Raw genomic sequence first — 24,834 nt, 5'->3', positions numbered from 1 at the left:
ATACAACATTTGGACAAGCCTATGAAATACTGAGAGAATGTATTTTGGTCAGGCGAGAGCAAAATGTAACTTTTTGGATGTCATACTCTACACACCATATTTGGAGGAGAAATGGCACTGTGCATCACCCTAAAAATACCACACCAACAGTGAGGTTTGGAGGTGGAGGCATCACGGTGTGGGGCTGTTTTTTATCTCATGGTACTGGCAGACTTCATACAGTTGAAGAAATGATGAATGAAGCCATTTTTTTCTGGGAGAATCTTGCCATCCACCAGGACGATGAGGATGAGACATGGCTAGACCTTCCAGCAGGACAATGATCCAAAGCATTCAGCAAAGAACTCTCAACTGGTTTCAGAGAAAGGAAATCAAGGCCCTGACTTAAATCCAATTGAACAGTTTTGGAAGTTAAGTAATGATCAGGATTTACAAGAGGGACCCCTGGAATCTTCCATATTAAAAGACTATCTGTTTAAAAGAATGGACCGAAATCACATCTGAATACTGCGACTGATTAGTTTCGTCATACAGGAAATGCCTTGAAGCTCTCATTACAAATAACGTTTTTTCCACAAAGTATTAAAAAAATTTCAGTAGGCGTGTTCAATACTTTTTTTCCTGTGGCATTCCACTTGTTTACTCATAACTCTACTTACGGACATTATATTTATATGTGTGCATTACCTAAGTTAATACTAATATCTGGTGAAAATTTCATGCAAATGCCTCACTGGAAGTATACTTACTGAAAAAATAAGTTTTCATGTTAAATGTTAACATGTTCAATACTTATTTTCCCCGCTGTAAGTAACGGCAGCAGCAGACTGATATTACCTAGGCTATTACTCGTAGAGCCCGACCGATAAAGGATTTTGAAGGCCGATTCCGATACAAATATTTGTTGATTTAAAAATCCGATATATTGGCCGATATATATTTTTTTATTTTTTCAGAAACGCGCAACAAAACATTAACAGATTTCCCGAATATTAGTTATTTGTAGTTATTTATGAGTATTGACTAAAATAATATGATAATGCATTTTAAAAACAAACTTGTTTATTGGGGGCCAAGCAGCGAAGCTGCGAAGGCACCCATTGTGTTTCTAGCTTTTCCTATTATTATTATTACACACTCTTTCCTCTGCCATTGAAGTCTATGGCAGCCCATAGAACCGTCTGGTGAAAAGTTGTGAAATTTGGCACACTGATTAGGCAGTACCCCATGATTAATTTCACCAAGTTTCAAGTCCGCACCTCCCGCGCTCTAGCGCCACCAACAGGCCAAAATTGGACTTGCGTTCACGCACTTCTGACTTGTTGACCCGATTGTCAAAAATTAGGTATCGTTGGAATCCTTGGACCAAGCCGAGTTCAACGCACCCTATGACGTCATTTTCCGCCATGATGGATTTTCCGCCATTTTGGATTTCATCAAAATCACCTAAAACGTATCAGAGGTCACAAATTTTGTCCGATCGACACCAAACTTCACAGATATCATCTACAGACCATGCCTCATTAATGCATTGCTTTTTGTCTTCGGAACTAAAACCGTTCGCGCGTAACAGCCAATCGATATTTGCGGCGAAGCCGCCAAACAGGAAGTGAGCTCATATCTCAACAACCTATTCATCTATCATAACCAAACTTAGTCCATGGACTCAGGACCCGATCAGGGGGACGCTCAAGAAATCTGGTGACCTTTGATCTCTAGGGGGCGCTGTAATTAAGAAACATGCCTTTTGGCCTGTAGCTGCTGTTGTGCTTAGAATTAAAACACACTAGTGGTGTCTGGTAATACTGTTGGAGGTCCTTAGTCCGACCAAAGCAAACTTGTGATGTCATCGTAATTGATTCGGCCGCCATATTGGATTTAATCAAAAACACGTACAAGTTTTTGCAGGTCACAAATTTCAGCGGATCTGCACCAAAATTGGCAGATACCATCTTCAGCCCATGCCTTATCAGTGCATTGCTTTCTGGAACAATTGACAGAAGCATTCGGCTGTAACAGCCAATCGAAACTTGCGCCGAAGCCGCCAAACAGGAAGTGAGCTTATATCTCTGCAACCCATTCATCTATCATAACCAAACTTAGTCCATGGACTCAGGACCCAATCAGGGGGACGCTCAAGGAATCTGGTGACCTTTGACCTCTAGGGGGCGCTGTAATTAAGAAATATGCCTTTGGCCTGTAGCTGCTGTTGTGCTTAGAATTAAAATGCACTAGTGGTTTCAGGTAATACTGTTGGAGGTCCTTAGGCCAACCCAGGCCAACTTGTGATGCCATCATAATTGATTCGGCCGCCATATTGGATTTAATCAAAAACACGTACAAGTTATCGCAGGTCGCAAATTTCAGCGGATCCTCACCAAAATGGGGAGAGACCATCTTCAGACCATAACCTATCAATATATTGCTTTCTGGAACAATTGACAAAAGCATTCGCCCGTAACAGCCAATCGAAATTGGTGGAGAAGCCGCCAAACAGGAAGTGAGCTCATATCTCAGCAACCCTGCCATGTATCATAATCAAACTTACTACATGGATTCAGGACCCCATTAAGAGGACGCTCAAAAACGTTGTTGACCTTTGACCTGTAGGGGGTGCTGCAATTAGCAATATTGCATTTTCATCTGTAGTTGCTGATGTGTTTTGATCTTTTATTTTTTGATGTGAAACTGATGACAACATGTTCCATCCAGTTAATTCTAATGCGTGCGTGCAAGGGCAGGGTAGGGCAGGACGGGGTGGGACGAGCTGGGGTGATTAGGTGGGGGGCGGGGGGGGCTGGCGGAGGCGGTGGCAATACTCAGCCCTGTTGATCCCGGGTGTCTGCTGAGTTCTATCTTGTCACCGTGGCTACTCCGGCCTATACTGCTTGGCCCCCTCATTGCTGCTTGCAGCTATATTTTTTAAATAATATTGTCACAGTGGAATAGAGGAACATCAAAATATATTAAAGTTCTGATAAATAAAATGTATAAAAATAGAAACTTGATATGAAACTTAGTCTTTTGAACAAAAACACAATAACAACAACCAAATCAAAGTTACCAGTATTAAAAGACTTGGTAAGCTTCATAAATATAACTTTGAACTAAGACTTAATAATTACAAAAAATAATGATGACATTATTACTATCATCATCATTGGGGGCCAAGCAGCGAAGCTGCGAAGGCACCCATTGTGTTTCTTAGTTTTCTTATTGGGGGCCAAGCAGCGAAGCTACGAAGGCACCCATTGTGTTTCTAGCTTTTCCTATTATTGGGGGCCAAGCAGCGAAGCTGCGAAGGCACCCATTGTGTTTCTATGATTTCTTATTATTGGGGGCCAAGCAGCGAAGCTGCGAAGGCACCCATTGTGTTTCTATTTTTGGGGGCCAAGCAGCGAAGCTGCGAAGGCACCCATTGTGTTTCTATTTTTTCTTATTATTATTATTATTGGGGGCCAAGCAGCGAAGCTGCGAAGGCACCCATTGTGTTTCTATGATTTCTTATTATTGGGGGCCAAGCAGCGAAGCTGCGAAGGCACCCATTGTGTTTCTATGATTTCTTATTATTATTGGGGGCCAAGCAGCGAAGCTGCGAAGGCACCCATTGTGTTTCTACTGTTTCTTATTATTATTATTCCTCTGGCATTGAAGTCAATGGCAGCCCATAGAACCGTCTGGTGAAAAGTTGTGAAATTTGGCACACTGATTAGGGACAGTCCCATGATTAATGTCACCAAGTTTCATGATGGCACCTCAAGCACTCTAGCGCCACCAACAGGTCAAAGTTGGACGTGCGTTCACACACGTAACTTTTGACCCGTATGGCCGATTGTCAAAAATGAGGTATCGTTGGAATCCGTGGACCAAGCCGAGTTCAACGCACTATATGACATCATTTTCCGCCATGATGGATTTTCCGCCATTTTGGATTTAATCAAAAACACTAAAAAGTTTTCACAGGTCACAAATTTTGTCCGATCGTCACCAAATCTGACACACATGATCTTCAGACCAAGCCTCACAAAAGATACTCCTTTTCGTCTTCGGAACTAAAACCGTTTGCCCGTAACAGCCAATCAAAATTTGCGGCGAAGCCGCCAAACAGGAAGTGAGCTCATATCTCAGCAACCCATTGATCCATCATAACCAAACTTAGTACATGGACTCAGGACCCAATCAGGGGGACACTCAAGAAATCTGGTGACCTTTGACCTCTAGGGGGCGCTGTAATTAAGAAACATGCCTTTTGGCCTGTAGCTGCTGTTGTGCTTAGAATTAAAACGCACTAGTGGTGTCTGGTAATACTGTTGGAGGTCCTTAGGCCGACCCATGTCAACTTGTGATGTCATTGTAATTGATTCGGCCGCCATATTGGATTAGATCAAAAACACGTACAAGTTTTCACAGATCACAAATTTCAGCGGATCCTCACCAAAATTGGCAGAGACCATCTTCAGACCATGCCTTATCAGTGCATTGCTTTTTGGAACAATTGACAGTAGCATTCGGCTGTGACAGCCAATCGAAACTTGCGGCGAAGCCGCCAAACAGGAAGTGAGCTCATATCTCAGCAACCCTTGCATGTATCAAAGCCGAACTTGGTGCATGGACTCAGGACACAATCAGGGGGACGCTCAAGAAATCTGGTGACCTTTGACCTCTAGGGGGCGCTGTAATTAAGAAACATGCCTTTTGGCCTGTAGCTGCTGTTGTGTTTAGAATTAAAATGCACTTGTGGTTTCAGGTAATACTGTTGGACGTCCTTAGGCCAACCCAGGCCAACTTGTGATGTCATCATAATTGATTCGGCCGCCATATTGGATTTAATCAAAAACATCAAAAAGTTTTCACAGGTCACAAATTTCATCTGATCTTCACCAAAATTGGCACAGACCATCTTCAGACCATAAACTATCAATATATTGACAAAAGCATTCTTCCGTAACAGCCAATCAAAAATGATGGCGAAGGCGCCAAACAGGAAGTGAGCTCATATCTCAGCAACCCTGCCATGTATCATAACCAAACGTACTACATAGATTCATGACCCCATTAGGAGGACGCACAAAACATTTGGTGACCTTTGACCTGTAGAGGTTGCTGCAATTTGCAATATTGCATTTTGATCTGTAGTTGCTGATGTGTTTCATCGATCCTTTATTTTTTGTTCCATCCAGTTCATTCTAATGCGTGCGTGCAAGGGCGGGGAGGGGCAGGACGGGGTGGGACGGGCAGGGGTGATTAGGTGGGGGGCTGGCTGGCGGAGGCGGTGGCAATTCTCAGCCCTGTTTCAGCCCTACAAAATCAGTTATGTTTTGATGTGACACTAGTTGAAAGTGTTGATCGCGGATGTCTGCTGAGTTCTATTTTGTCGCCGTGGCTACTCCAGCCTATTCTGCTTGGCCCCCTCATTGCTGCTTGCAGCTATATTTGGGGGCCAAGCAGCGAAGCTGCGAAGGCACCCATTGTGTTTCTTAGTTTTCTTATTATTATAAATCCTCTGCCATTGAAGTCTATGGCAGCCCATAGAACCGTCTGGTAAAAAGTTGTGAAATTTGGCACACTAATTAGGCAGTGCCCCATGATTAATTTCACCAAGTTTCAAGTCCGCACCCCGAGTGATCTAGCGCCACCAACAGGCCAAAGTTGGACATGCTTTCACGCACGTAACTTCTGACCCGTTGGCTCAATTTTGAAAAATGACCTATCCTTGGAATCCTTGGACTAAGCCGAGTTCAACGCACCCTATGACGTCATTTTCCGCCATGATGGATTTTCCGCCATTTTGGATTTTAGTGAAAGTGAAACTAATTTTTCACAGGTCACAAATTTTGTCCGATCGTCACCAAACTTGACACACATGATCTTCAGCCCAAGCCTCACAAAAGATACTCCTTTTCGTCTTCAGAACTTAAACCGTTCGCCCGTAACAGCCAATCAAAATTTGCGGCGAAGCCGCCAAACAGGAAGTGAGCTCATATCTCAGCAACCCATTGATCTATCATAACCAAACTTGGTGCATGGACTCAGGACCCAATCAGGGGGACGCTCAAGAAATCTGGTGACCTTTGACCTCTAGGGGGCGCTGTAATTTAGAAACATGCCTTTTGGCCTGTAGCTGCTGTTGTGCTTAGAATTAAAACACACTAGTGGTGTCTGGTAATACTGTTGGAGGTCCTTAGGCCGACCCAAGCCAACTTGTGATGTCATCGTAGTTGATTCGGCCGCCATATTGGATTTAATCAAAAACACGTACAAGTTTTCGCAGGTCACAAATTTCATCTGTTCTTCACCAAAATTGGCAGAGACCATCTTCAGACCATGCCTGATGAGTGCATTGCTTTCTGGAACAATTGACAGAAGCATTGACCTGTACCAGCCAATCGAAATTTGCGGCGAAGCCGCCAAACAGGAAGTGATTTCATATCTCAGCAACGCTTTCATGTATCAAAACCAAACTTAGTACATGTACCTCAGACCCCATCGGGAGGACGCTCAAGAAATTTAGTGACATTTGACCTCTAGGGGGCACTGTAATTGACAAAAATGCATTTTGGCCAGTAGTTGCTGATGCGCATTATTTTGCAATGGAAGTCAATGGCAGCCCATAGAACCGTCTGGTAAAAAGTTATACAATTTTGCACACTAATTGGGGACAATCCAATAATTCATTTCACCAAGTTTCATGCCGGCACCTCAAGCGCTCTAGCGCCACCAACAGGCCAAAGTTGGATGTGCGTTCACGCACGTAACTTTTGACCCATATGGCCGATTGTCAAAAATGATGTATCATTGGAATCCTTGGACCAAGCCGAGTTCAACGTACCCTATGACGTCAATTTCCGCTATGATGAATTTTCCGCCATATTGGATTTCATCAAAAAAACTTAAATGTCTTCACAGGTCACAAATTTTGTCCAATTGATACCAACCTTGACAGATATCATCTACAGACCATGCCTCATTAATGCATTGCTTTTTGTCTTCTGAACTATAACCATTCGTGCGTAACAGCCAATCGAATTTTGCGGCGAAGCCGCCAAACAGGAAGTGAGCTCATATCTCAGCAACCCCTTAATCTATCATAACCAAACTTAGTATATGGACTCAGGACCCAATCAGGGGGACGCTCAAGAAATCTGGTCACCTTTGACCTCTAGGGGGCGCTGTAATTAAGAAACATGCCTTTTGGCCTGTAGCTGCTGTTGTGTTTGGAATTAAAATGTACTAGTGGTGTCTGGTAATACTGTTGGAAGTCCTTAGGCCGACCCAGGTCAACTTGTGATGTTATCGTAATTGATTTGGCCACCATGTTAGATTTAATCAAAAACATCAAAAAGTTTCCACAGGTCGCAAATTTCATCTGATCGTCATCAACATTGGCACAGACCATCTTCATAACATACCCTATCAATATATTGCTCTCTGGAACAATTGACAAAAGCATTCGCCCCTACCAGCCAATCGACATTGGTGGCGAAGCCGCCAAACAGGAAGTGAGCTCATATCTCAGCAACCCTATCATGTATCATAACCAAACTTACTACATATATTCATGACCCCATTAGGAGGACGCTCAAAAAATGTGGTGACCTTTGACCTGTAGGGGGTGCTGCAATTAGCAATATTGCATTTTGATGTGTAGTTGTTGATGTGTTTTATCAATCTTTTATTTTTTGATGTGAAACTGATGACAACATGTTCCATCCAGTTAATTCTAATGCGTGCGTGCAGGGGCAGGGCAGGGCAGGACGGGGTGGGACGGGCTGGGGTGATTAGGTGGGGGGGGCTGGCTGGTGGAGGCGGTGGCAATACTCAGCCCTGTTTCAGCCCTGTTCATCCCGGGTGTCTGCTGGGTGTCTGCTGGGTGTCTGCTGAGTTCTATCTTGTCACCGTGGCTACTCCGGCCTAATCTGCTTGGCCCCCTCATTGCTGCTTGCAGCTATATTTATTATTATTATTTAACATCTTTCCTCTGCCATTGGAGTCTATGGCAGCCCATAGAACCGTCTGGTGAAAAGTTGTGAAATTTGGCACACTGATTGGGAACAGGCCAATGATTAATTTCACCAAGATTCATGCCGGCACCTTGAGCGCTCTAGCGCCACCAACAGGCCAAAGTTGGACGTGCGTTCACGCACGTAACTTTTGACCCATAGGCCCAATTGTCAAAAATGAGGTATCGTTGGAATCCTTGGACCAAGCCGAGTTCAACGCACCATATGACATCATTTTCCGCCATGATGGATTTTCCGCCATTTTGAATTTTAGTGAAAGTGAAACTAATTCTTCACAGGTCACAAATTTTGTCCGATCGTCACCAAACTTGACACACATGATCTTCAGCCCAAGCCTTACAAAAGATACTCCTTTTCGTCTTCGGAACTCAAACCGTTCGCCCGTAACAGCCAATCGAAATATGCGGCGAAGCCGCCAAACAGGAAGTGAGCTCATATCTCAGCAACCCTTGCATGTATCAAAGCCAAACTTGGTGCATGGACTCTGGACCCAATCGGGGGGACGCTCAAGAAATCTAGTGACCTTTGACCTCTAGGGGGCGCTGTAATTAAGAAACATGTCTTTTGGCCTGTAGCTGCAGTTGTGCTTAGAATTAAAATGCACTAGTGGTGTCTGGTAATACTGTTGGAGGTCCTTAGGCCGACCCAAGCCAACTTGTGATGTCATCATAATTGCTTCGGCCGCCATATTGGATTTAATTAAAAACACGTACAAATTTTCGCAGGTCACAAATTTCAACAGATCCTCACCAAAATTGGCAGAGACCATCTTCAGACCATGCCTTATCAGTGCCTCGCATTTCAGAACGATTGACAGTAGCATTCGGCTGTAACAGCCAATCGAAACTTGCGGCAAAGCCGCCAAACAGGAAGTGAGCTCATATCTCAGCAACCCTACCATGTATCATAACCAAACTTACTACATAGGTTCAGGACCCCATTAGGAGGACGCTCAAAAAATGTGTTGACCTTTGACCTGTAGGGGGTGCTGCAATTAGCAATATTGCATTTTGATCTGTAGTTGCGATGTGTTTTATCGATCTTTTATTTTTGGATGTGAAACTGATGACAACATGTTCCATCCAGTTCATTCTAATGCGTGCGTGGTAGGGCGGGACGGGGTGGGACGGGCAGGGGTGATTAGGTGGGGGGGCTGGCTCGCGGAGGCGGTGGCAATACTCAGCCCTGTTTCAGCCCTACAAAATCAGTTATGTTTGATGTGACACTTGTTGAAAGTGTTGATCACGATGTCTGCTGAGTTCTATCTTGTCGCCGTGGCTACTCCGGCCTATTCTGCTTGGCCCCCTCATTGCTGCTTGCAGCTATATTTGGGGGCCAAGCAGCGAAGCTGCGAAGGCACCCATTGTGTTTCTATTGTTGGGGGCCAAGCAGCGAAGCTGCGAAGGCACCCATTGTGTTTCTATCTTTTCTTATTATTATTATACCTTCTTCCGCCATGGAAGTCAATGGCAGCCCATAGAACCGTCTGGTAAAAAGTTGTGAAATTTGGCACACTGATTGAGGACAGTCTCATGATTAATTTCACCAAGTTTCATACCGGCACCTTGAGCGCTCTAGCGCCACCAACAGGCCAAAGTTGGACATGCGTTCATGCACGTAACTTTTGACCCGTTGACCCGATTGTCAAAAATGATGTATTGTTAGAATCCTTGGACCAAGCCGAGTTCAACGCACCCTATGACGTCATTTTCCGCCATGATGGATTTTCCGCCATTTTGAATTTAATCAAAAACACTAAAAAGTTTTCACAGGTCACAAATTTTGTCCAATCGACACCAAACCTGACACACATGATCTTCAGACCAAGCCTCACAAAAGATACTCCTTTTCGTCTTCGGAACTAAAACCGTTCGCCCGTAACAGCCAATCAAAATTTGCGGCGAAGCCGCCAAACAGGAAGTGAGCTCATATCTCAGCAACCCATTGATCTATCATAACCAAACTTTGTACATGGACTCAGGATCCAATCAGGGGGACGCTTAAGAAATCTGGTGACCTTTGACCTCTAGGGGGCGCTGTAATTTAGAAACATGCCTTTTGGCCTATAGCTGCTGTTGTGCTTAGAATTAAAACACACTAGTCATGTCTGGTAATACTGTTGGAGGTCCTTAGGCCGACCCAAGCCAACTTGTGATGTCATCATTATTGATTCGGCCGCCATATTGGATTAAATCAAAAACACGTACAAGTTTTCGCAGAAAACAAATTTCAGCGGATTCTCACCAAATTTGGCAGAGACCATCTTCAGACCATAACCTATCAATATATTGCTTTCTGGAACAATTGACAAAAGCATTCGCCCGTAACAGCCAATCAAAATTGGTGGCGAAGCCGCCAAACAGGAAGTGAGCTCATATCTCAGCAACCCTGCCATGTATCATAACCAAACTTACTACATGGATTAATGACCCCATTAGGAGGACGCTCAAAAAATGTGGTGACCTTTGACCTGTAGGGGGTGCTGCAATTAGCAATATTGCATTTTGATCTGTATTTGCTGATGTGTTTTATCAATCTTTTATTTTTTGATGTGAAACTGATGACAACATGTTCCATCCAGTTAATTCTAATGCGTGCGTGCAAGGGCAGAGCGGGGCGGGGCAGGACGGGGTGGGACGGGCAGGGGTGATTAGGTGGGGGGCTGGCTGGCGGAGGCGGTGGCAATTCTCAGCCCTGTTTCAGCCCTACAAAATCAGTTATGTTTTGATGTGACACTAGTTGAAAGTGTTGATCGCGGATGTCTGCTGACTTCTATCTTGTCGCCATGGCTACTCCGGCCTATTCTGCTTGGCCCCCTCATTGCTGCTTGCAGCTATATTTTCTTATTATTATTATTCCTCTGCCATTGAAGTCTATGGCAGCCCATAGAACCGTCTGGTGAAATTTGGCACGCTAATTAGGCTGAGTCCCATGATTAATGTCACCAAGTTGCATGTCGGCACGTTAAGCGCTCTAGCGCCACCAACAGGCCAAAGTTGGATGTGCGTTCATGCACGTAACTTTTGACCCGTATGGCCGATTATCAAAAATTAGGTATCATTGGAATCCTTGGACCAAGCCGAGTTCAACGCACCCTATGACGTCATTTTCCGCCATGATGGACTTTCCGCCATTTTGAATTTCATCAAAAACACTAAAAAGATTTCACAGGTCACAAATTTTGTCCAATCGACACCAAACCTGACACACATGATCTTCAGACCAAGCCTCACAAAAGATACTCCTTTTCGTCTTCGGAACTAAAACCGTTTGCCCAAAACAGCCAATCAAAAATTGTGGCGAAGCCGCCAAACAGGAAGTGAGCTCATATCTCAGCAACCCATTAATCTATCATAACCAAACTTTGTACATGGACTCAGGACCCAATCAGGGGGACGCTCAAGAAATCTGGTGACCTTTGACCTCTAGGGGGCGCTGTAATTTAGAAACATGCCTTTTGGCCTGTAGCTGATGTTGTGCTTAGAATTTAAACAGACTAGTGGTGTCTGGTAATAATGTTGGAGGTCCTTAGGCCGACCCAAGCCAACTTGTGATGTCATCGTAATTGATTCGGCCGCCATATTGGATTTAATCAAAAACACGTACAAGTTTTCGCGAGTCACAAATTTCAGCGGATCCTCACCAAAATTGGCAGAGACCATCTTCAGACCATGCCTTATCAGTACATCGCTTTTCGGAAAGATTGACAGTAGCATTCGGCTGTAACAGCCAATCGAAACTTGCGGTGAAGCCGCCAAACAGGAAGTGAGCTCATATCTCAGCAACCCTTGCATGTATCAAAGCCAAACTTGGTGCATGGACTCAGGACCCAATCAGGGGGACGCCCAAGAAATCTGGTGACCTTTGACCTGTAGGGGGTGCTGCAATTAGCAATTGCCTTTTGATCAGTAGTTGCTGATGTGTTTTATCAATCTTTTATTTTTTGATGTGAAACTGATGACATGTTCCATCCAGTTCATTCTAATGTGTCCGTGCAACAGCGGGGCGGGGCGGGACGGGCAGGGGTGATTAGGTGGGGGGGCTGGCTGGCGGAGGCGGCAGCGGCAATACTCAGCCCTGTTTCAGCCCTACAAAGTCAGTTATATTTTGATGTGACACTTGTTGAAAGTGTTGATGGCGGGTATCTGCTGAGTGTAATCTTGTCACCGTGGCTACTCTGGCCTATTCTGCTTGGCCCCCTCATTGCTGCTTGCAGCTATATTTATTATTATTATTTTTTAACATCTTTCCTCTGCCATTGGAGTCTATGGCAACCCATAGAACCGTCTGGTGAAAAGTTGTGAAATTTGGCACACTGATTGGGGAAAGTCCAATGATTAATTTCACCAAGTTTCATGCCGGCACCTCGAGCGCTCTAGCGCCACCAACAGGCCAAATTTGCACGTGCGTTCACGTACGTAACTTTTGACCCGTAGGCCCGATTGCCAAAAATGAGGTATCGTTGGAATCCTTGGACCAAGCCGAGTTCAACGCACCCTATGACGTCATTTTCCGCCATTTTGGATTTTAGTGAAAGTGAAACTAATTCTTCACAGGTCACAAATTTTGTCCGATCGTCACCAAACTTGACACACATGATCTTCAGACCAAGCCTCACAAAAGATACTCCTTTTCGTCTTCGGAACTCAAACCGTTCGCCCGTAACAGCCAATCGAAATATGCGGCGAAGCCGCCAAACAGGAAGTGAGCTCATATCTCAGCAACCCATTGATCTATCATAACCAAACTTAGTACATGGACTCAGGACCCCATCAGGGGGACGCTCAAAAAATGTGGTGACCTTTGACCTCTAGGTGGCGCTGCAATCAGCAAAAATGCATTTTGGCCTGTAGCTGTTGTTGTGTTTGGAATTAAAACGTACTAGTGGTGTCTGGTAATACTGTTGGAGGTCCTTAGGCCGACCCAAGCCAACTTGTGATGTCATCATAATTGATTCGGCCGCCATATTGGATTTAATCAAAAACACGTACAAGTTCTCGCAGGTCACAAATTGTAGCGGATCCTCACCAAAATTGGCAGAGACCATCTTCAGACCATAACCTGTCAATATATTGCTTTCTGGAACAATTGACAAAAGCATTCGCCCGTAACAGCCAATCGAAATTGGTGGCGAAGCCGCCAAACAGGAAGTGAGCTCATATCTCAGTAACCCTGCCATGTATCATAACCAAACTTACTACATGGATTCATGACCCCATTAGGAGGACGCTCAAAAACTTTGGTGACCTTTGACCTGTAGGGGGTGCTGCAATTAGCAATATTGCATTTTGATCTGTAGTTGCTGATGTGTTTTATCGATGTTTTATTTTTTGATGTGAAACTGATGACAACATGTTCCATCCAGTTCATTCTAATGCGTGCGTGCAAGGGCGGGGCGGGGCGGGGCAGGACGGGGTGGGACGGGCAGGGGTGATTAGGTGGGGAGCTGGCTGGCGGAGGCAGCAGCAATACTCAGCCCTGTTTCAGCCCTACAAAGTCAGTTATGTTTTGATGTTACACTAGTTGAAAGCATTGATCGCGGATGTCTGCTGAGTTCTATCTTGTCGCCCTGGCTACTCCGGCCTATTCTGCTTGGCCCCCTCATTGCTGCTTGCAGCTATATTTGGGGGCCAAGCAGCGAAGCTGCGAAGGCACCCATTGTGTTTCTATCTTTTCTTATTATTATACTTTCTTCCGCCATGGAAGTCAATGGCAGCCCATAGAACCGTCTGGTGAAAAGTTGTGAAATTTGGCACACTGATTGGGGACAGTCCAATAATTAATCTCCCCAAGTTTCATGCCGGCACCTCCAGCGATCTAGCGCCACCAACAGGCCAAAGTTGGACTTGCGTTCATGCACGTAACTTCTGACCTGTTGACCCTATTGTCAAAAATGAGGTATCGTTGGAATCCTTGGACCAAGCCGAGTTCAACATACCCTATGTCGTCGTTTTCCGCCATGATGGATTTTCCGCCATTTTGGATTTCATCAAAATCACTTAAAACGTATCAGAGGTCACAAATTTTGTCCGATCGACATCAATCTTTACATATATCATCTACAGACCATGCCTCATTAATGCATTGCTTTTTGTCTTCGGAACTAAAACCGTTCACGCGTAACAGCCAATAGAAATTTGCGGCGAAGCCGCCAAACAGGAAGTGAGGTCATATCTCAGCAACCCTTGCATGTATCAAAGCCAAACTGGGTACATGGACTCAGGAGCAAATCAGGGGGACACTCAATAAATCTGGTGACCTTTGACCTCTAGGGGGCGCTGTAATTAAGAAACATGCCTTTTGGCCTGTAGCTGCTGTTGTGTTTGGAATTAAAATGTACTAGTGGTGTCTGGTAATACTGTTGGAGGTCCTTAGGCCGACCCAAGCCAACTTGTGATGTCATCGTAATTGATTCGGCCGCCATATTGGATTTAATCAAAAACACGTACAAGTTTTCGCAGGTCACAAATTTCAGTGGATCCTCAGCAAAATTGGCAGAGACCATCTTTAGAACATGCCTTATCAGTGCATCGCTTTTTGGAACGATTGACAGTAGCATTCGGCTGTAACAGCCAATCGAAATTTGCGGCGAAGCCGCCAAACAGGAAGTGAGCTCATAGCTCAGCAACCCTGCCATGTATCATAACCAAACTTACTACATAGGTTCAGAACCCCATTAGGAAGACGCTCAAAAAATATGTTGACCTTTGACCTGTAGGGGGTGCTGCAATTAGCAATATTGCATTTTGATCTGTAGTTGCGATGTGTTTTAACGATCTTTTATTTTTGGATGTGAAACTGATGACAACATGTTCCATCCAGTTCATTCTAATGAGTGCATGGTAGGGCGAGGCGGGGCAGGACGGGGTGGGACGGGCAGGGGTGATTAGGTGGGGGGGCTGGCTGGCGGAGGCGGTGGCAATAATCAGCCCTGTTTCAGCCATACAAAATCAGTTATGTTTGATGTGACACTTGTTGAAAGTGTTGATTGCGTGGGTCTGCTGAGTTCTATCTTGTCGCCGTGGCTACTCCGGCCTATTCTGCTTGGCCCCCTCATTGCTGCTTGCAGCTATATTTATTATTATTCCTCTGCCATTGAAGTCAATGGCAGCCCATAGAACCGTCTGGCAAAAAGTTCTGAAATTTGGCACACTGATTAGGGACAGTCCCATGATTAATGTCACCAAGTTTCATGATGGCACCTCAAGCACTCTAGCGCCACCAACAGGCCAAAGTTGGACGTGCGTTCACGCACGTAACTTTTGACCCGTATGACAGATTGTCAGAAATGAGGTATCGTTGGAATCCTTGGAGCAAGCCGAGTTCAACGCACCCTATGACGTCATTTTCCGCCATGATGGATTTTCCGCCATTTTGGATTTCATCAAAAAAACTTAAAATGTATCAGGGGTCACATACTTTCTCTGATTCCCACCAAATTTGACACAGATCATCTTCAGACCAAGCCTCACAAAAGTTATCACTTTTTGTCTTCAGAAGTATTTCCGTTCGCCCGTAAAAGCCAATCAAAATTTGTGGCAAAGCCGCCAAACAGGAAGTGAGCTCATATCTCAGCAACCCTTGCATGTATCAAAACCAAACTTAGTACTTTGACTCATGACCCCATCAGGAGGACCCTCAAGAAATTTGGTGACCTTTGACCTCTAGGGGGCGCTGTAATTCACAAACATGCCTTTTGGCCTGTAGCTGCTTCTGTGCTTAGAATTAAATTGTACTAGTGGTGTCTGGTAATACTGTGAAAGGTCCTTAGGTCAACTGAGGACAACTTGTCACATCAATATAATTTATTCGGCCGCCATATTTGATTTGATCAAAAACACCAACAATTTCGCACAGGTCACAAATTTCATCTGATCTTCACCAAAATTGGCACAGACCATCTTCAGACCATGCCTTGTCACTTCATTTATTTCTGTAACAATTGATAGAATCGTTCGCCCGTCACATCCAATCGAAATTTGTGGCGAAGCCGCCAAACAGGAAGTGAGCTCATATCTCAGCAATCGTTGCATGTATCAAAACCAAACTTGGTACATGGACTCATGACCCCAGCAGGTGAATGCCGAAGAAATTGTGTGACCTATGACCTCTAGGGTCACTGCAATGAGCAAAAATGCATTTTGCCTTGTAACTTTTGACGTGCTAGACGTGAAACTTGCTTTGACAGCTTATGGCCATACGTCTGATTGCAGCATTGAGCTAACAGCATTTCGTTGCCATGGTTACTCCGGCCTATCTGCTTGGCCCCCTCATTGCTGCTTGCAGCTATATTTTCTTATTATTATTATTGGGGGCCAAGCAGCGAAGCTGCGAAGGCACCCATTGTTTTTCTATTTTTTCTTATTATTATTATTATTATTATTCCTCTGCCATTGAAGTCAATGGCAGCCCATAGAACCGTCTGGCAAAAAGTTCTGAAATTTGGCACACTGATTGGGGACAGTCTCATGATTAATTTCACCAAGTTTCATACCGGCACCTTCAGCGCTCTAGCGCCACCAATAGGCCAAAGTTGGACGTACGTTCACGCACGTAACTTTTGACCCGTTGACCCGATTGTCAAAAATGAGGTATTGCTAGAATCCTTGGAGCAAGCCGAGTTCAACGCACCCTGTGCCGTCATTTTCCGCCATGATGGATTTTCGGCCATTTTGGATTTCATCAAAAACACTTAAAAGTCTTCACAGGTCACAAATTTTGTCCGATCGACACCAAATCTGACACACTTGATCTTCACATCAAGCCGCACAAAAGTTATTCCTTTTCGTCTTCGGAACTCAAACCGTTTGCCCATAACAGCCAATCGAAATATGCGGCGAAGCCGCCAAACAGGAAGTGAGCTCATATCTCAGCAACCCATTCACCTATCATAACCAAACTTAGTGCATGGACTCAGGACCCAATCAGGGGGACGCTCAAGAAATCTGGTGACCTTTGACCTCTAGGGGGCGCTGTAATTAAGAAACATGCCTTTTCGACTGTAGCTGCACTTGTGGTTAGAATTAAAATGCACTAGTGGTGTCTGGTAATACTGTTGGAGGTCCTTAGGCCGACCCAAGTCAACTTGTGATGTCATCGTAATTGATTCGGCCGCCATATTTGATTTAATCAAAAACACGTACAAGTTTTCGCAGGTCACAAATTTCAGTGGATCCTCACCAAAATTGGCAGAGACCATCTTCAGACCATGCCTTATCAGTGCATTGCTTTCTGGAACAATTGACAGAAGCATTCGGCTGTAACAGCCAATCGAAATTTGTGGCGAAGCCGCCAAACAGGAAGTGAGCTCATATCTCAGCAACCCTTGCATGTATCAAAGCCAAACTGGGTGCATGGACTCAGGACCCAATCAGGGGGACACTCAATAAATCTGGTGACCTTTGACCTCTAGGGGGCGCTGTAATTGAGAAACATGCCTTTTGGCCTGAAGCTGCAGTTGTGCTTAGAATTAAAATGCACTAGTGGGTTCAGGTAATACTGTTGGACGTCCTTAGGCCAACCCAGGCCAACTTGTGATGTCATCATAATTGATTCGGTCGTCATGTTGGATTTAATCAAAAACATCAAAAAGTTTTCGCACTTCGCAAATTTCATCTGATCTTCACCAACATTGGCACAGACCATCTTCAGACCATAACCTATCAATATATTGCTCTCTGGAACAATTGACAAAAGCATTCGCCCGTAACAGCCAATCGAAATTGGTGGCGAAGCCGCCAAACAGGAAGTGAGCTCATATCTCAGCAACCCTGCCATGTATTATAACCAAACTTACTACATATATTCATGACCCCATTAGGAGGACGCTCAAAAAAATTGGTGACCTTTGACCTGTAGGGGGTGCTGCAATTAGCAATATTGCATTTTGATGTGTAGTTGTGTTTTATCAATCTTTTATTTTTTGATGTGAAACTGATGAAAACATGTTCCATCCAGTTAATTCTAATGCGTGCTTGCAAGAGCAGGGTAGGGCAGGGCGGGGTAGGACGGGCTGGGGTGATTAGGTGGGGGGGGGGGCTGGCTGGTGGAGGCGGTGGCAATACTCAGCCCTGTTTCAGCCCTACAAAGTCAGTTATGTTTTGATGTGAAAGTTGTTGAAAGTGTTAATCGCGGATGCCTGCTGAGTTCTATCTTGTCGCCGTAGCTACTCCGGCCTATTCTGCTTGGCCCCCTCATTGCTGCTTGCAGCTATATTTGGGGGCCAAGCAGCGAAGCTGCGCGGCAACCCATAGTGATTCTACCTTTTCTTATTGGGGGCCAAGCAGCGAAGCTGCGCGGCAACCCTTAGTGATTCTACCTTTTCTTATTATTATTACACATCTTTCCGCTGTCATTGAAGTCTATGGCAGCCCATAGAACCGTACAGTAAAAAGTTGTGAAATTTGGCACATTGATTCGGGACAGTATAAAAATTAATTTGAGCAAGTTTTATGCCTGAACCACAGAGAGTCTAGCGCCACCAACGGGTCAAAGTTGACATTGCATCCATGCAATTAACTTTTGAACCGTATGCCCGATTTTGAATATCGCAATATCTTTGGAAGTCTTGGATGAGGCCGAACTCAACGCACCCCATGACGTCAATTTCCGCCATGTTGGATCTTCCGCCATATTGTATTTCATCAAAAACACTTAAAAGGCATCAAAGTTCGCAAAGTTTGTCCGATTTTCACGAAACTTGACGCAGATGATCGTCAGACCATGACTCATAAACGCATTGCTTTTTGGAGACATATTCAAAACCGGTTGCCTGTGACGACCAATCAAGTTTGGCGGCGAAGCCGCCAAACAGGAAGTGAAGTGATATCTCAGCAAGGCTTTCGCGTATCAACACCAAACTCAGTACAGGGTCTCAGTACCCAATTAGGAGGAGGCTCAATAAATTTGATGACTTTTGACCTATAGGTGGCGCTATAATTAGCAAAATTATGTTTTAGCCTGTAACGGGTCATGTGTTTAGAATTAAAGCATATTAGTGATATCTGTTAATACCTTGAGAGGTCCTTAGGCCGAAACATGCCAACATGTGACGTCAACATAATTTATTCGACCGCCATATTGGATGTCATCAAAAACACTTAAAAGGCATCAAAGGTCAGAAAGTTTCTCCGATTTTCACGAAACTTGACGCAGATGATCGTCAGACCATGACTCATAAACGCATTGCTTTTTGGAGACATATTCAAAACCGGTTGCCTGAGACGACCAATCAAGTTTGGCGGCGAAGCCGCCAAACAGGAAGCGAAGTAATATCTCAGTAAAGCTTTAACGTATCAAAACCAAACTCAGTACATGGGGTCAGGACCCAATAAGGAGAAGGCTCAATAAATTTGATGACTTTTGACCTATAGGTGGCGCTATAATAAGCAAAATTACATTTTGGCCTGTAACGGGTGATGTGTTTGGAATTAAAACTTACTATTGGTGTCTGTTAATGTTAATGTTAATATACTAGTGATGTCTCTGGGAGGTCCTAAGGCTGACAGATGTGATTTTGTGATGTCAACATAATTGATCTGGCCGCCATATTGGATTTAATCAAAATCACTTAAAAGGCATCAAAGGTCACAAAGTTCATCCGATTTTCATGAAACTTGGTTCAGATGATCTTCAGACCATGACTCACAAACGCATTGCTTTTTGGACCCATATTCAAAACCCATCGCCCGTCTTGACCAATCAAGTTTGGCGGCGAAGCCGCCAAACAGGAAGTGAAGTGATCTCAGCAAGGCTTTTGCGTATCAACACCAAACTCAGTACAGGGTCTCAGGACCCAATTAGGAGGAGGCTCAATAAATTTGATGACTTTTGACCTATAGGTGGCGCTATAATCACAAGAAGTGGGCTCATATTTCAGCAATGCTTTCACATATTGAAACCAAACTTAGTATATGGACTTGGGACCTCATCCTGAGGACAGACAATAATTTTAGCAACGTTTGACCACTAGGGGTGCTATAATTTGCAACACTTTCTCGTATCGACACCAAACTTGGTACCTGGACTCGGGACCACATCCTGAATAAGGACAATACATTTAGTGACCTTTGACCACTAGGGGCGCTATAATTAGAAAAACTTTATCGTATCGACACCAAACTTGGTACATGGACTCGGGAACACATCCTGAAGACGCACAATATATTTAGTGAGCTTTGACCACTAGGGGTGCTACAATTATCAACACTTTCTTGTATCGACACCAAACTTGGTATGTGGACTTGTGACTACAACCTGACTACGCACAATAAATTTGGTGATGTTTGAGGTATGCATATGTGTGGGGGGTTATTGGGGTGTGTGGGGGAAGAAGTTTATCTGTGTATATGTGTGTGTGTGGGACAGGGGGGGTTAATTGGGTGTGTGTATAATGTAGCAACATTGGGTTGCCATGACAACTCCTGCTCAACTGCTTGGCCCCCTCATTGCTGCTTGCAGCTATATTTATTATTATTACACATCTTTCCGCTGCCATTGAAGTCTATGGCAGCCCATAGAACCGTACAGTAAAAAGTTTTGAAATTTGGCACATTCATTCCATACATTCCCATATTCCATTTCACAAATTTTCAAGTCTGAACCCCAGGCAGTCTAGCGCCACCAATGGGTCAAAGTTGGCGTTGCATCCATGCACTTAACTTTTGAACCGTATGTCCAATTTTGAACATTGATAAATAGTTGGAACCCCTTGACGGACCTGAGTTCAATGACTCCTATTACGTTACTTTCCGCCATATTGTACCTCCGCCATATTGGATTTCATCAAAAACACTTAAAAGTTTTCATAGGTCACAAACTTCATCCAATTTTCACGAAACTTGACACAGATGATCTTCAGACCATGTCTCATAATTGCATTGCCTTTGACACCCATACTCACAACTGGTCGCCAGTCACGACCAATCAAAATTGGCGGCGAAGCCGCCAAACAGGAAGTGAACTCAGATCTCGGCAAGGCTTTCACATATCAAAACCAAACTCACTACATGGGCTCAGGACCCAATTAGGAGGAGGCTCAATAAATTTCATGACTTTTGACCTACAGGTGGCGCTATAATTAAAAAAACTACGTTTTGGCCTGTATGGGGTGATGTGTTTGAAATTAAAACATATTAGTGATCTCTGTTAATACTTTGGGAGGTCCTTAGGCTGTCCCATATCAACTTTTGACATTAACATAATTGATTGGACCGCCATTTTGGATTTCATCAAAAACACTTAAAAGTTTTCACAGGTCACAAACTTCATCCAATTTTCACGAAACTTGACACAGATGATCTTCAGACCATGTCTCATAATTGCATTGCATTTCACACCCATACTCACAAATGGTCGCCAGTCACGACCAATCAAAATTGGTGGCGAAGCCGCCAAAGAGGAAGTCAACTCAGATTTCGGCAAGGCTTTCACATATCAAAACCAAACTCGGTACATGGGCTCAGGACCCAATTAGGAGAAGGCTCAATAAATTTGATGACTTTTGACCTACAGGTGGCGCTATAATTAACAAAAGTACGTTTTGGCCTGTATGGGGTGATGTGTTTGAAATTAAAACATATTAGTGATCTCTGTTAATACTTTGGGAGGTCCTTAGGCTGTCCCATATCAACTTTTGACATTAACATAATTGATTGGACCGCCATTTTGGATTTCATCAAAAACACTTAAACGTTTTCACAGGTCACAAACTTCATCCAATTTTCACGAAACTTGACACAGATGATCTTCAGACCATGTCTCATAATTGCATTGCATTTCACACCCATACTCACAAATGGTCGCCAGTCACGACCAATCAAAATTGGTGGCGAAGCCGCCAAAGAGGAAGTGAACTCAGATTTCGGCAAGGCTTTCACATATCAAAACCAAACTCGGTACATGGGCTCAGGACCCAATTAGGAGAAGGCTCAATAAATTTGATGACTTTTGACCTACAGGTGGCGCTATAATTAACAAAAGTACGTTTTGGCCTCTATGGGGTGATGTGTTTGAAATTAAAACATATTAGTTATCTCTGTTAATACTTTGGGAGGGCCTTAGGCTGACACATATCAACTTTTGACATTAACATAATTGATTGGACCGCCATATTGGATTAAATCAAAAACCTTTAAAAGTTTTCACAGGTCACAAATTTCATCCATTTTTCACGAAACTTGGCACAGATGATCTTCAGACCATGTCTCACAAACGCATTGCTTTTTTGACCTTTATTCAAAACAGGTCGGCCGTGACGACCAATCAAAATTGAAAAGCCACCAATCAGGAAGTGAACTGTTATCTCAGCCAAGATTTCATGTATCAAAACCAAACTCGGTACATGGGCTCAGGACCCAATTAGGAGAAGGCTCAATAAATTTGGCGACTTTTGACCACTATGGGGGCGCTATAATCACAGGAAGTAGGCTCATATCTCAGCAACACTTTCACATATCAAAACCAAACTTGGTATATGGACTTGGAACTCCTCCCTGAGGACACACAATCAATTTGGTGACCTTCGACCACTAGGGGGGCGCTAGAGTTACAGGAAGTTAGCTCCTATCTCAGCAACGCTTTCACATATCAAAACCAAACTTGGTTCATAGACTTGGGACCCCATCCTGAGGACACACAAAACATTTGGTGTACTTTGACCACTAGAGGCGCTATAATTAGCAATACTTTCTCGTATCAACCTCAAACTTGGTACGTGGACTCGTGGTCACAACCTGAGGACGCACAATACATTTGGTGACTTTTGACCACTAGGGGTGCTATAATTAGCAAGACTTTCTCGTATCAACACCAAACTTGGTACGTGGACTCATGAACACATCCTGAATAGCTACAATACATTTGGTGTCTTTTGACCACTAGGGAAAACTATGACATGAATTAGGCTCATATCTTACTAACGCTTTCATGGATTGAAACCAAACTTTGTACATGGACTCAAGACCCAATCCCAATCCAATCCAGTCCAATTCAATCCAATCCAATCCAATCAACAATCACATGAAGTAGGCTCACATCTCAGCAATCCCAATCTAATCCAGTCCAATTCAATCCAATCCAATCAACAATCACTTGAAGTAGGCTCATACCTCAGCAATCCCAATCCAATCCAGTCCATTCCAATCCAATTCAGTCCAGTCCAATCCCAATCCAATCCAATCCAGTCCATCCCAATCCAATCCAATCCAGTCCAGTCCAATTCAATCCAATCCAATCCAATCAACAGTCACATGAAGTAAGATCATATCTCAGTAATCCCAATCCAGTCCAATCAAATCCAATCCATTCAAGTCCAATCCATTCCAATCCAGTCCAGTACAATCCAATCCAGTCCAATTCCATCCAATCCAATCAACGATCACATAAAGTAGTCTCATATCTCAGCAATCCCAATCCAGTCCAATCAAATCCAATCCAACCCAGTCCATTACAATCCAATCCAGTCTTGTCCAATTCAGTCCAGTCCAATCCCAATCCAATCCAATCCAGTCCAATCCAATCCAATCCAATCCAATCCAATCAACAATCACATGAAGTAAGATCATATCTCAGTAATCCCAATCCAGTCCAATCAAATCCAATCCATTCAAGTCCAATCCAGTCCAATCCATTCCAATCCAGTCCAGTACAATCCAATCCAGTCCAATTCCATCCAATCCAATCAACGATCACATGAAGTAGTCTCATATCTCAGCAATCCCAATCCAGTCCAATCAAATCCAATCCAATCCAGTCCAGTCCAGTCCAATCAAGTCCAGTCCAGTCCAGTCCAGTCCAGTCCATTCCATTCCAATCCAATCCTGTCCAATTCAGTCCAGTCCAATCCCAATCCATTTCAATCCAGTCCAATTCAATCCAATCCAATCAACAATCACTTGAAGTAGGCTCATATCTCAGCAATCCCAATCCAATCCAATCCAGTCCATTCCAATCCAATCCTGTCCAGTTCAGTCCAGTCCAGTCCAGTCCAGTCCAATCCAATCCAATCCAATCTAATCCAGTCCAATTCAATCCAATGCAATGCAATTCAGTCCAGTCCAGTCTAGTCCAGTAAAGACCAGTCCAGTCCATTCCATTCCATTCCATTCCAATCCAATCCTGTCCAATTCAGTCCAGTCCAATCCCAACTTCTGCTTATTTGCTTGGCCCCCACATTGCTGCTTGCAGCTATATTTATTATAAATCCTCTGCCATTGAAGTCTATGGCAGCCCATAGAACCGTCTGGTGAAAAGTTGTGAAATTTGGCACACTAATTAGGCAGTACTCCATGATTAATTTCACCAAGTTTCAAGTCCGCACCCCGAGCACTCTAGCGCCACCAACAGGCCAAAGTTGGACATGCTTTCACGCACGTAACTTCTGACCCGTTGGCTCGATTTTGAAAAATTACCTATCCTTGGAATCCTTGGACCAAGCCGAGTTCAACGCACCCTATGACGTCATTTTCCGCCATGATGGATTTTCCGCCATATTGGATTTTAGTGAAAGTGAAACTAATCTTTCACAGGTCACAAATTTTGTCCGATCGTCACCAAACTTGACACACATGATCTTGGATTTATTGGATTTAATCAAAAACACGTACAAATTTTCACAGGTCACAAATTTCATCTGTTCTTCACCAAAATTGGCAGAGACCATCTTCAGACCATGCCTGATGAGTGCAATGCTTTCTGGAACAATTAACAGAAGCATTGACCTGTACCAGCCAATCGAAATTTGCGGCGAAGCCGCCAAACAGGAAGTGATTTTATATCTCAGCAACGCTTTCATGTATCAAAACCAAATTTAGTA

The 24,834-nt window shown here is 44.0% G+C and overlaps 1 protein-coding gene across 1 annotated transcript in view; it reads left to right on the top strand.

The window, feature by feature from the left end:
• The window catches only part of zc3h4 (zinc finger CCCH-type containing 4), a 130,379-nt gene that overhangs the window by 71,262 nt on the left and 34,283 nt on the right, over nucleotides 1-24,834 (top strand). The gene's annotated exons all lie outside the window — the stretch shown is intronic.

The sequence above is a fragment of the Alosa pseudoharengus genome, unplaced genomic scaffold, assembly GCF_046254945.1.
Source record: "Alosa pseudoharengus isolate Yale_2024_CS ecotype anadromous, Long Island Sound unplaced genomic scaffold, YU_APseudo_1.1 YU_APseudo_1.1_scf_13, whole genome shotgun sequence".
NCBI lineage: Eukaryota > Metazoa > Chordata > Actinopteri > Clupeiformes > Clupeidae > Alosa > Alosa pseudoharengus.
This window is presented reverse-complemented; position numbering and strand designations above follow the sequence as displayed.